Here is a 12,354-nt window from a genome sequence, read left to right as displayed (position 1 = left end):
AGATAATATTTCCTTGTTCCCATTTCATTCTCTGCTTACTCTGTTAAGGCACTGATCACACCAGTGTAATTCCTGATTTATGTATTTGCCTTCCCATCTAGATTTCAAAATTTTTTGGGACTAGATAGAAGCTTATTTAACTTTGTGCTTTCAATATTTTACATGGTTTTTGGTTCAGTGTTGCTGTGCTAGATGTTTTTACATGAGACAAAGTCAATATTGTTCATTCAATTATAAAAAAAAAATGGTGTATGATATAAGCAAAAAAGATCAAGCCAAGAGTACTGATCTTAACTCTCACCTTCTAATTTGAAATAACAAAGTGGTGCAGTTCACATCAATGCCTGACTTATTGACTGATTTATTTGGTATCCATTCATTTAATAAATACTTACTGAGGGCCTGCTATGTGCCTGGCACTTTGTAGGAAGCACTATGAAAATAGTGCAAGCCTTAAAGGAACAACCAGATGCCCTCAGAAACCTTGACATACAAACATACTACTCTAGAAATGTAAATAATGATAAAAAACTAAATTATGTAAATAAAAATGTTTAAATATATAAAATTTCCTGTGACTGAACCGTATGCTGTCAATATATACTATAACACTATGATGTGCCAATAGTGTATTAGTAAGGTGAGATCACCAGAGAAAACTGATGGAACTCATCTCAAATGTTTACCAGAAGTTGTCATTGAGTCATTTGCTTTGTGTATCATTTTAGCTTTGCTTTCCTCTTTTATAATGTCTAATAATTGTAGTAGCAAGATATCCTTTAACTTGCACAGGGTAGTTTCGTTCATTTCTTTATTCTTCCTGAGGACCCAGTTTCTCATCCAGCCTAGTTTTCTTAAAGAACCTGACACTTCGTCAAGCATTTGAATGAATGCTTTAAATGCATATGTTAAAAGAATAAGCAGTTTACTAAAATCTAGGAAATACTGGTAGGTGGTAGATAGTGCATGGGAAGATAACGTTATGTGATCTTGGGTAAGTCATTTTTTTCCAAGCCTCATTTCATTCTGTAACACAGAGGGAAGAGTATCTACTTTATAAGGTATTGAGTGGGTTAAATGAAGTAACAGGTATAAAAATCTTAGAACAATTCCTGGCGTGTAGTAAATGTTTGATGAGTAACTAATATCACACACACATATACACTCACATATGGATATGTAGGAATGAGTAAAGAACAAAGGGGAGGTTACAGAGAAAACAGAAACCTAGAAATATATTTTCTAGAATTATGGTAAAATATCCTGGAAATAGGTGCATATTGACTTTTCTGTTCACTTCAAAATGATCATGATATAAACCAATGTATTCACTAAATTTAATCTTCTAAATTCAGTATTAATTGCCTTTCCCTAGGGATTCAATGAATGACTTAAATTTTCAAATAAGATTTTCAACAAGTATTATAAAATTGTATACTGACAAAAAATTGGAAAATAAAAATTGTTTTCAATATGCTACATTAGTCCAGAAATTAATGTCTCAAATAGTTGATACAATTTTCAAAAATTAAAAAAAAAAAAAGAGATCAAGGCAGTCATGGTGGAGGGTGGGCAATAACTGACACAAAGCATAAGTCTTAGAAAGTATGCAATTAAATCAGGTTATATGGACAGGCTGAGAAATCAGAAATTTATTCAGTTAAATAATGAAGTATTTCCCTTTAAAATGAGTAAATCACCAAAAATACATATAAAATAAATTTCAAAAAAAATTGGGTTATTTTAATCCTGTTCTATTTCCCAGATATTTTAGTTCTATTTTATTATCAAAACCCCTCAATAAAGAAAAAGGATGAAACATTCCTATAGAAAATGTTGGCATTTTTCACTGACTTAGAAAAAAAAAGAGATGGAAATATTTTTATTAGTCCACTTAATAAAGCCAGCACTATACCATAGTATTGTTAATCATTATTCCTTGCTTTTTCCCTAGGAATTATTTTATTTCCTTAAAACAAAGCTAAATTGTTTGCTAATCTGACTCCCATACAAATCAAGCTTTACCCCCCACCTCCATCATTGAAATCATTCTTTTACTTTTCATAAACTTTCTACATAAACCAAGTCTGAATTACTTCTATTGCTACTAGACATGACTATGTTATGCTAAATATCACATCAACAGTAACAATACTAATCTAAATTTGCAGTATGAAATATGCCATTCCAAAAAAAATCGATTATAACAACTAATAATTGGATTTATTTATTTGTCATTTTTTACTTACTAATGGTCTTGCCAAAATATCAGTAAGAATTTTTTCTATCAAAATTTAAATTAAAAAAAATTGAAATACACCACAGATTACTCAGGTTGTCAAACCGGAATTTGGGTATTGGTACACGCAAGATAAGTAAAGGTGACCCATTCAAGAGAAAATCTATTATCTCCTAATAATCCCTAAAAGAAGATTCCCCAAGAATGGAAGCAAAAATTAACATTGAAGAGGTTATCAAGGTAGAACATAAGAAAGATCAGTCTGTTTAAGCCTTTTATTTATGTGTTCCCATTTGCTATACATTTTTAAATAAAAGACTTTATTTTTAAAGCTCTTTTAGATTCACAGAAAATTGATTTCCTACTCATTTTCAAATTGTAGATATGCATAAGGCTATTAATTTCATTATGGTTGAGACAGAAAAATGCTAAAGTTACAAAACCCAGTCCAGGTGAATATATTAAAGCATCAAATAAATTTACAGGTAACAAATGATCATGTTTCTAAGTTGGGAAATGAAAGAGGTTATATATAAAGTGATTTATGAAAATATTTCTAAGTAAACTCTTTAATTTTACATATGTAGTCCATTTTTATATGTAGTCCATTTTTATGAGAGTATTTTTCTTCCTTTCCTGAAACCTATTGATTTTTGTTATAGAAAGTTTCTGCATGATATTAAGAAAAAAGGTGGTATTAACTTTATTTGCTTCTAATGTGTAGAAAAAATACCAAATGACAGCTGAAATTAATAAATTTTTCATCAGCATTTTACATTTCACCGTGGAACATATAGTATATATACATATATAATATACTTATACTATATAGTATATTATGTACATATAATATACTATAATTAAAATGGTACCTTGAGTATCAGGATAATCTTTTAGCAAATGCCACTAGCATTTCAAGTGACATTTACCATTAAAATCATATAATATTTATCTTCCTTATTATTTATCTAAAAAGCTGAAAATTAGAACCTAGATACTCTCTCACTATATCTCTGTTTCAGAAGCTTGGTAATTCCTTGAACTTTAGAAAACTAGAATTTTTCTCGTGACATATGAAGGTTGATTTCTGAGGAGCAGCCATTAAATATTTTGGAAGAGCATTTTGTGTATAATCATTAGAATATGCTGGACTTCTTTTATAGTAGTAAAGATATAATATTTACTAAAAAGGCATTAAATGATGGCATATTTATTCTGCAAGTTCATTTTCTTTGATAATACCAACATGATGCTTATCTAAGATATTTATAGGACATGTATTGTACATAAGTAGCTGTTTGGTTGTTTTTTTTTTTTTTTAAGATTTTTATTTATTTATGAGACACAGGCAGAGGGAGAAGTAGGCTCCCCATAGGGAGCTGGATGTGGGACTTGATCCCAGGACCCCAAGGATCAGGCCCTAAGCTGAAGGGAGACACTCAACCACTGAGCCATTCAGGTGTCCCATAAGTTAGTTTTTAAACTAGTGGGTGCTTCACAGAAATATGCAACTTACTTGAAACACAATATGCGATTAAAAGGAAATATATAAGTAGTTGCATTTCACTTTATTTGGAGGATGTAGAATTAGAAGTGAATAGGAATTCCACAATTGAAAAGTGTAAAGAGAGTTTATGAGATAAGAGAGAAAGCAAGGACATATGCATGCAAATAGAGAATCATGGATGCAATTTACTAATGTGACTCAGGCAACTGCTGGATTGACTAGAGATTGGTTGGTCTGGGTTGGCCTCATTTGGTGGTGGCTTCTCTCTGGTCTGTGTGGTTTCTCAACCTCAGAAAGGCTAGCCTGCAGTATGAGCAATGCAGATAGAAAGCAGGGGAAGGCTTCCCGCAGACTTGATTCAGAGTCTGCACAATCATTATTGTTGCATCCTATTGGCTAAAGCAAGTCACAATACAACCCAGATTCAGGAAGTCAGGGGACTTTCCTTATTAATTCCCCATCATTTATTAATGGAAATAACATTAGCATCAAATTGTAAAGGGTGTGAAAAATATATTGCCATTTTTGCAAAGTTAATACAAAAATAAAAGAAATACATGGAAGAAGAATGTTAGGTGAATGTACAACAAAATTGACAAGAAGATCAAATGCAATTAATTAATTACTTCAAAATGGATGTTAATATTACAATGCAACCCAATTCTAGAACCTCTGGCTCTTCCAATTCTAACAGGTAAAAAAATAAATAAACTGGCACCAAGTAGCAGAGTTGTTTGTAAACTACTCAAAAAAGTAATTGTTGAGGACATCGATTCTCTGTACATTTAACTTGAAGACCTTTTTTATTTAGTATCCAGTGTACAAAGGTTGTAAAAATATATTGGGATTCATTGTCCCTTGAGAGGAAATACAGCTTTGTAAGGGTGAGCTTTTTCTGTGCTGATTTGATAGCTTAAGCTACTAGATTTACTTTTCTGATAAATGCATTTGGAAACTTAAATAAATTTTATAAAACATGATAAGGGATGTGGAATCTTGTAAAATAATATTTTTATGCTAGATTATAGTGTTTAAAATTTGTGATTCTGCAAATGTGTGTTTATTCTAACTGCAATATAATATTATTCAAACACATTGGTAATTTTTTAGTAATGAAAGTTCATTTCAAAAAAGAAGTTTCTATAAAATAATTTAAAATGTCCAAGACAAATGACATTCCACTCTATTAAGTCTAATTCAATTCTCAGATATCATCTTGCTGAAAAACATACAAAACAAACATACAACTTACTGTAATACACACGAGAGAACAGCTAATTTTTTGAGACATGATTTCATTTCCTTTGGGTATATACTAGAAGTGGGATTGCTGGATCAGATAGTAATTAATTCTATTTTTAATTTTGAATTTCTTCAGGAACCTGCATTCTATTTTCCACAATGGCTCTACCAGTTTGTATTCCCATCAACAGTGTACAAGAGATCCCTTTTCTCCATATCCTCCATGTCATTTATTTTCTCTTGTCTTTTGAATAATAGACATCCTAGTATGTATGAAATGATATTTCATTGTGGTTTTGATTTGCATTTTAATGATGATTCATTATGTTGAGTATCTTTCCATGTACTTGTTGGCCACTTATGTGACTTAAAAAAAAATCTATTCCAATCCTTTGCACATTTGTAAAATTGGGATGTTTTTTGTTATAATCAAGTCATTGCATAGTTTGTTGTTGAGTGGGTTTCTGGTATATTTGGGATACTAACTCCTTATCAGATATATGGTTTGCACATATATTCTTCCATTACATAACCTACTTTTTTCATTTTCTTGATGGTTTCCTTTTCTGTACAGACACTTTCTTGTTTGATGTAGTCCCACCTGTTTGTTTTACCTTTTGATTGTTTTACTTTTGTTGCCAATTCCAAAAGGTTATTGCCCAGGCCAATGTCAAGGAGCTTATGCCCAGTGTTTTCTTCTAGGAGTTTTATGATTTCAGGTCTTATGTTCAACTGTTTAATCCATTTTGAATTGATTTTTGTTATATGGGTGTAAGATAGAGATCTAGTTTCGCTTTTTTAATATGTGGATATCGGGTTTTCCCAGTATTATTTATTGAAGAGATTAAGTTCCCCCATTGTGTATTCTTGGTGCTGTTGTTGAAAATTAATTGACTATATGTTTGGGTTTATTTCTTGGGTCTCTATTATGTTCCACTGATATATGTATCTGTTTTTACATGGATACCATACAGTTTTGATTACTATAGCTTTGTAATCAAAAAGTATGATGCCTCCACCTTTGTTCTTTCTCAGGATTGCTTTGGTTATTTAGGTCTTTTCTGAATTCATGCACATTTCAATATCATTTGCCCTATTTTTGTGAATGGTGCTATTGGAACTTTGATGAAGATTTCATTAAATCTATAGATCTGTGGGTAATATGACCATTATAACAATATTAATTATTTTAATCCATGAACAGAAAATATCCTTTCATCTATTTGTGTCTTGTTTAATTCCTTTCATCACTTTCTCATAGTTTTCAGATTATTTAGCATCTTGACTAAATTTATTCCTTAAGTATTTTATTCTTTTTGATGCTATCATACATTCTCTTCACATCCCTTTATAACAGTTTGTTGTTATTGTTGAGAAACAAACCTGATTTTTGCATGTTGATTTTTTAAATCCTGTAACTGTTACAGAATTCATTAATTAGATCTAACAGTTTTTTTGGTAAAACTTTAGTTTTCTATTATAACATCATACAAATCTGCAAATAGAGGTAACTTCATTTTTTTTCTTTCTGAAATAGGTGCCTTTTATTTATTTTTTCTTGCTTAATTCATTGGGCTAGACTTCTAGTACTATGTTGAATAAAAGTGATGAAAGTGGGCATCCTTGTTTCTAATTTTAGAGAAAAAGCTTTAAGCTTTTCATTGTCACATATAACGTTAGCTGTAGCTTATCTTATATAGCCTTTATTATTTTGTAATGTATCCAACCTATCTCTAATTTCTTTAGAGTCTTGATCATGACAAGATTTTAAATTTGTCAAATTATGTTTTGCATCTATTGAGATAGTGATATGATTTTTATACTTCATTTTGCTATTGTGGCCTATCGCATTTACTGTTTTGCTGATGTTGAACCATCTTGGCATCCTACAAATTCTACTTGATCCTTTTAGTGTATTGTTGATTTTGGTTTGCTAATATTTTTTTGAGAAATTTTTCACTTATGTTCATCAGAGATAATGACCTTAATTTCCTTTTCTAATAATGTCCTAGTGCAACTTTGGTATAAAGATAACACTGGCCTCTGTAAGTGCTTTTGAAGTAATCCCTTTTCTTCTTTTTTTTGGGGGGAGGGAGAATTTGAGAGGGATTAGTATTAATTATTTAATATTTGACAAAATTCACCATTGAAGGATTTGGTCCTGGACTTTTGGTCCTGGTCCTTTTTTTCTTTTTTGGGAAGTTTTTTTTTTTTTATTTTTTTTTTTTTTATTTTTTTTTTTTTGGGAAGTTTTTGATTATTGATTCCATCTCCTTGCTAGTAATTGGTCTGTCCTCATTTTCTGTTTCTTCATGGTTCAGTCTTGGTGGGTTGTATGTTTTTATGAACCTATCTAATTTCATTATCTGACCACTACATTATCTAATTTGATGATGTAGAATTGTTCACAGTGATTTCTTATGTTCCTTTGTATTACTGTGTTATTAGTTGTCATGTCTTTTTCATTTCTAATTGTATTTATAAGTCCTTCTTTTTTTAGTCTACTAAATGTTTGCTCACTTTGTCTTTTATTAAGAAACTGCCTTGAAGCTGGTGGGTGTGGGGAAAATGGCAGCGGCAGTGAGCCAGACAGGAGGGAGCAGTGGGATGGAGGTGGATGCAGCAATCTGCCCCCCACCCCCAGCATCAGGGCCTCCAGCTGAAGGGGGGAGCAGCAAGATGGAGGTGGATGCAGCAGTCCCCCCCAGCATCAGGGCCTCTGGTGTGATGGGGAGAGCAGCAGGATGGAGGTGGATGCAGCAGCAGCCCCCAGCATTAGGACCTCTGATATGTTGGGGAGCGTCTCCATTACTCTTCATCCTCAACATTTCAGACCATTGGATTTGCATGTGCTCCCAAGAGGGGTGGCCTATGCAGGTGATTGGGGCACTGATTGGGAAGCAGGAGGGCAGAAATATCGAGGTGATGAACTCCTTTGAGCTGCTGTCCCACACCGTGGAGCAGAAGATCATCATTGACAAAGAGTATTACTACACCAGGGAGGAGCAATTCAAACAGGTGTTCAAGGAGCTGGAGTGTTGGGGTTGGTATACCACCGGGGGGCCGCCTGACCCCTTGGACATCCAAGTCCACAAGCAGGTGTGGAGATCACTGAGAGCCTACTCTTCTTAAGTTGAATCCTATGACCAAGGACACAGATCTTCCCATCAGTGTTTTTGAGTCTGTCATCGATATAATCAATGGAGAGCCACAATGTTATTTGCAGAACTGACCTACACTCTGGCCACAGAGGAAGCCGAAGGCATTGGTGTCAAACCCATGGCCTGAATGACGGCCACAGGCAGCGGTGAGAACTCCACATGGCTGAACACCTGATAGTGCAACGCAGGACCATCAAGATGCTGTGCAGCCGGGTCAAGCTCATCTTGGAATATGTCAAGGCCTCTGAAGCCTGAGAGGTCCCCTTTAACCATGAGATCTGCAGGAGCCCTATGCTCTGTGCCACTGCCTCCCTGTGCTCAGCACAGACAAGTTCAAGACAGACTTTTACCATCAATGCAATGATGTGGAGCTCATGGCCTACCTTGGCACCGTCACCAAAACCTGCAACACCATGAGCCAGCTTGTGAACAAGTTCAACATCCTCGATGACTGACAAGGCATCGGCAGGCGGATGCGGGGGCTCTTCTTTTGAGAGGGTGCTTGAAGGGACAATGCACAGGTTGGACAGTGGTCCCACAGGGGAGGGGCATCACATTCCTTTAGAGAAACCTCCTGTTGATAATAAAAGGGGAGCAGCCTCTCAGCACCAAAAAAAAAAAAAAAAAAAAAAAAAAAAAAAAAAAAAAAAAGTAAAGAAAAGAAACTGCCTTATTAGCTTTGATTTTTTCCCCCTATTGTTTTTTGAGTCTCTGTTTCATTTATTTCTGCTCTTATCTTTATTTCCTTCCTTCTAATAACTCTGGGCTTAGTTTGCTCTTTTTCTAGTTCCTTGATGTGTAAAATTAGGTTATTACTTGAGATCTTTCTTTTTTCTTTTTTTTAATTGTTCTTTTTTCTTTTTTCCTTCTTTCTTTCTTCCTTTCTTTTTTTTTTTATGATTTTACTTATTCATTCATGAGAGACACAGAGAGAGAGAGAGAGATAGAGAGAGAGAGGTAGAGGTAGAGACACAGGCAGAGGGAGAAGCAGGCACCAAGCAGGAAGCTGGATGTGGGACTGGATCCCGGGACTCCAGGATCAGGCTCTGGGCTGAAGGCAGCGCTAAACCACTGAGCCAGGCAGGCTGCCCTCTCTTTTTTTCTTAAGGTAGGCATTTGTCACTATACACTTTCCTCTTAAAATTGTTTTTGTGGGGCACCTGGGTGGCTCTGTTGGTTTGGTGTCTGCCTTTGGCTCAGATTCTGATGCCAGGGTCCTGGGATTGAGCCCAGGATTGGACTCCCTGCTCATTAGAGAGCAGGGAGCTTCTCCCTCTCTCCCTGCTAGTGCTCTCCTATCTCTGTCTCTGTCTTTGTCTCTCAAATAAATAAATGTAATCTTAAAAAAATTGCCTTTGCTGCATCCTGAAAGTTTTGGTATATTATGTGGCCATTTTCAGTTGTCTCAGGTATTTTTTGATTTCCCTTCTGATTTTTTTTTCTCTTTCTTTTCTTTTCTTTCTTTTTTTTTTTTTTTAAGATTTTATTTATTTATTCACAAGAGCCCGATTCGGGACTCAATTCTGGGACTCCAGGGTCACCGCCAAGCTGAAGGCAGATACTTAACCATTGAGCAATCCAGGCATCCCCCCCTTCTGATTTTTTTCTTTGAACCATCAATTGTTCAGAAGCATGTGGTTTAATCTCCATGTATTTGCAAATTTTCCACTTTTTCTCTCGTAATTGTTTTCTAGTGTCATATCCGCTGGGCTGGAGAGACTGGGGACCTCAAAATGGCCCACCCAAGGCCAGTAATCTCCCAATAAAGCTGCCCTACCCCCATCTTCCCACAACGCTGCCTTGCCACCCTACCCTAACCTAGCTTATGAAACCTGTAACCCTTGCCCCAACCTAAAAAAATAAATAAATAAAACAAAAAAAAAAACAAGACCGGGAAAAGACCGAAAACCTTAAAAACACCACCAAATAAGGAAACCTCATCTCATATTTCCCTACCAACCCTCCCTCCAAAAACTCCTTATAAACCTTCCTGCGACCTGCCTGGGGGCAACATCCCTGGACCATGACTTCCCCGCTCTCTCTCCCCTGTGGGCCATGGAACCTTGCCCAAGAGTGTGTCCCATTAAAAGCCTGTTTCAACCAACTTTTGCCTGGCCTCTCTATTCCATTTCTCTACCGATCAGATTAAACCAGACATTTGGTGTGAAACCCGGGAGGAGATGGAGGCCCCACGCTGGTGGGGAGCCGCTCTCTTCTCACCACCAGGCTCAGTGGCCCCCTGGGGGTACTTTTGACTAAACCTGACAATACCATTGTGGTCAGAAAAGACGTTTGATGTGATTTCAGTCTTCTTAAGTTTGTTAAGACTTGTTTGTAGCCTAAAAGATGGACTATCCTGGAAAACGTTCCATGTGCCTTTGAGAACACTGTGTATTCTGCTGCTATTGAATGGAATGTTCTGAATATGTTTGTCTATTAGGTCCATCTGGCCTAACACACAGGTCAAGTTCAGTGTTTCCTTATTGATTTTCTGTCTGGATGATCTATCCATTGTTGAAAGTGGGGTACTGAAGTCATCTTCTGTTATGATTGCTTTATAGATATTTATGTATATATTAGTGCTTTATATATATTTATACATACACACACTCCTGTTGAGCACATAAATATTTTCTATTGTTATGTCCTTTTGATGCATTGTACTCAATAATTACATATGACCTTCTTTTTCTCTTGTTACAGTTTTTGGCTTAATACCTATTTTGTCTGATATAAGTATGCCTATCCTTGATTTACCTTGGTTCCTATTTTCATGATATATTTTTTTTTCCATTTCTTCATTTGTGGTCTAGGTGTCCTTAAAGCTTAAACGGGTCTCCTCTAGGTCACATAGAGTTATTGATAGGTACAGAATTACCATTGTAATTTTGTTAATTGTTTTCTGGCTGTTTTGTAGTATGCTTGCTCCTTTCTTTCTCTCTTGCTCTTTCTCTTTCTGAGTTTCTATTGATGATCTTTGATTCCTTTTTCCTTATCTTTGGTGTATCTACTATAGGTTTTTGTTTTGTAGTTACCATGTCCAAAATATCTATATTTTCACTCTTCCCCTAGCATTTCATGATTTTGATGTGACAATTTGTATATTTTTTTTATTGTATCCATTAACAAATTATTGTTGTTATGGTCATTTTTAATAGTTTTGTCGTTTTACCTTTATACTGGAGTTATAATTGTTGTGCCCAAGATTGCGAATCCAGAAACCACCAAGGAGCCGACACCGATGCAAGTTTATTTACAAGCTCGAGCTTGGGTCCAAGTATACTCCACATAGCAAAGAAGGGGCTTGGACCCCAAAGTGGGTTATAGCTGGGTTTTTTTATGGGCTGGTCTGGGGAATTTTCAGAAGGGGTGGAAGAATTTTTTTTTCATTCCAATATGGGGGAAAGGGTGGGGGGGTTTCTTAAGATCTGATATGGGTTTCTCTGCCTAGGGCATTCTGAGCTCTGTTGTCTTTCTGATATGGGATTCCCTGTCGAGGACATTCTGCAGTTTCTTTTCTTTTCTTTTCTTTTCTTTTCTTTTCTTTTCTTTTCTTTTCTTTTCTTTTCTTCTTTTCTTTCTTTTCTTTTCTTTTTTTTTTTAAGATTTTATTTATTTATTCATAGAGACGGAGAGAGAGAGAGAGGCAGAGACACAGGCAGAGGGAGAAGCAGGCATCATACAGAGATCCTGACGTGGGACTCGATCCAGGGTCTCCAGGATCACACCCTGGGCTGCAGGCAGCACTAAACTGCTGAACCACTGGGGCTGCCCAATTCTGCAGTTTCTCCTGTAAAGTTCAGCTCTTATTCACAGGGGCCTAAGATGGCTGTACTTGTGCTAATGCTAAACTTGAGGTGGGATGGACTTAATTTTCTCGGCCTCCACAATAATTGGGTTAGTTACCATAATTCCAAATTAGAGTATTCTGAATTTGACTACATATTTACCCTCACCTAGGAGCTTTAAACTTTCATATATTTTCTGTTACTAATTAGTGTCCTTTCATTTCAGCTTGAAGAACTTCCTTTAATGTTTCTTGTATGGCCAATCTAGGGTGATGAATTCTTTCAATTTTTGTTTGTCTGGAAAATTCTTTTCTCTCTTCCAACTCCAAAGGACAATTTTGCTGGATAGAGTTTTCTTGTTTGACAGGTTTTGTTCCAGTACTTTTATTATATCATCCCACTCCTTTCTGGCCTGCA

At 35.5% G+C, this 12,354-nt stretch overlaps 1 pseudogene; it reads left to right on the top strand.

The window, feature by feature from the left end:
- Positions 1 to 7,556: 7,556 nt before the first annotated feature.
- Positions 7,557 to 8,776, top strand: LOC144289932 (COP9 signalosome complex subunit 6 pseudogene; annotated as a pseudogene).
- Positions 8,777 to 12,354: the final 3,578 nt, after the last annotated feature.

The sequence above is a fragment of the Canis aureus genome, chromosome 2 (assembly GCF_053574225.1).
Source record: "Canis aureus isolate CA01 chromosome 2, VMU_Caureus_v.1.0, whole genome shotgun sequence".
Lineage (NCBI taxonomy): Eukaryota > Metazoa > Chordata > Mammalia > Carnivora > Canidae > Canis > Canis aureus.
The sequence above is the reverse complement of the archived record's forward strand: the minus strand, read 5'-3'. Positions and strand labels throughout refer to the sequence as shown.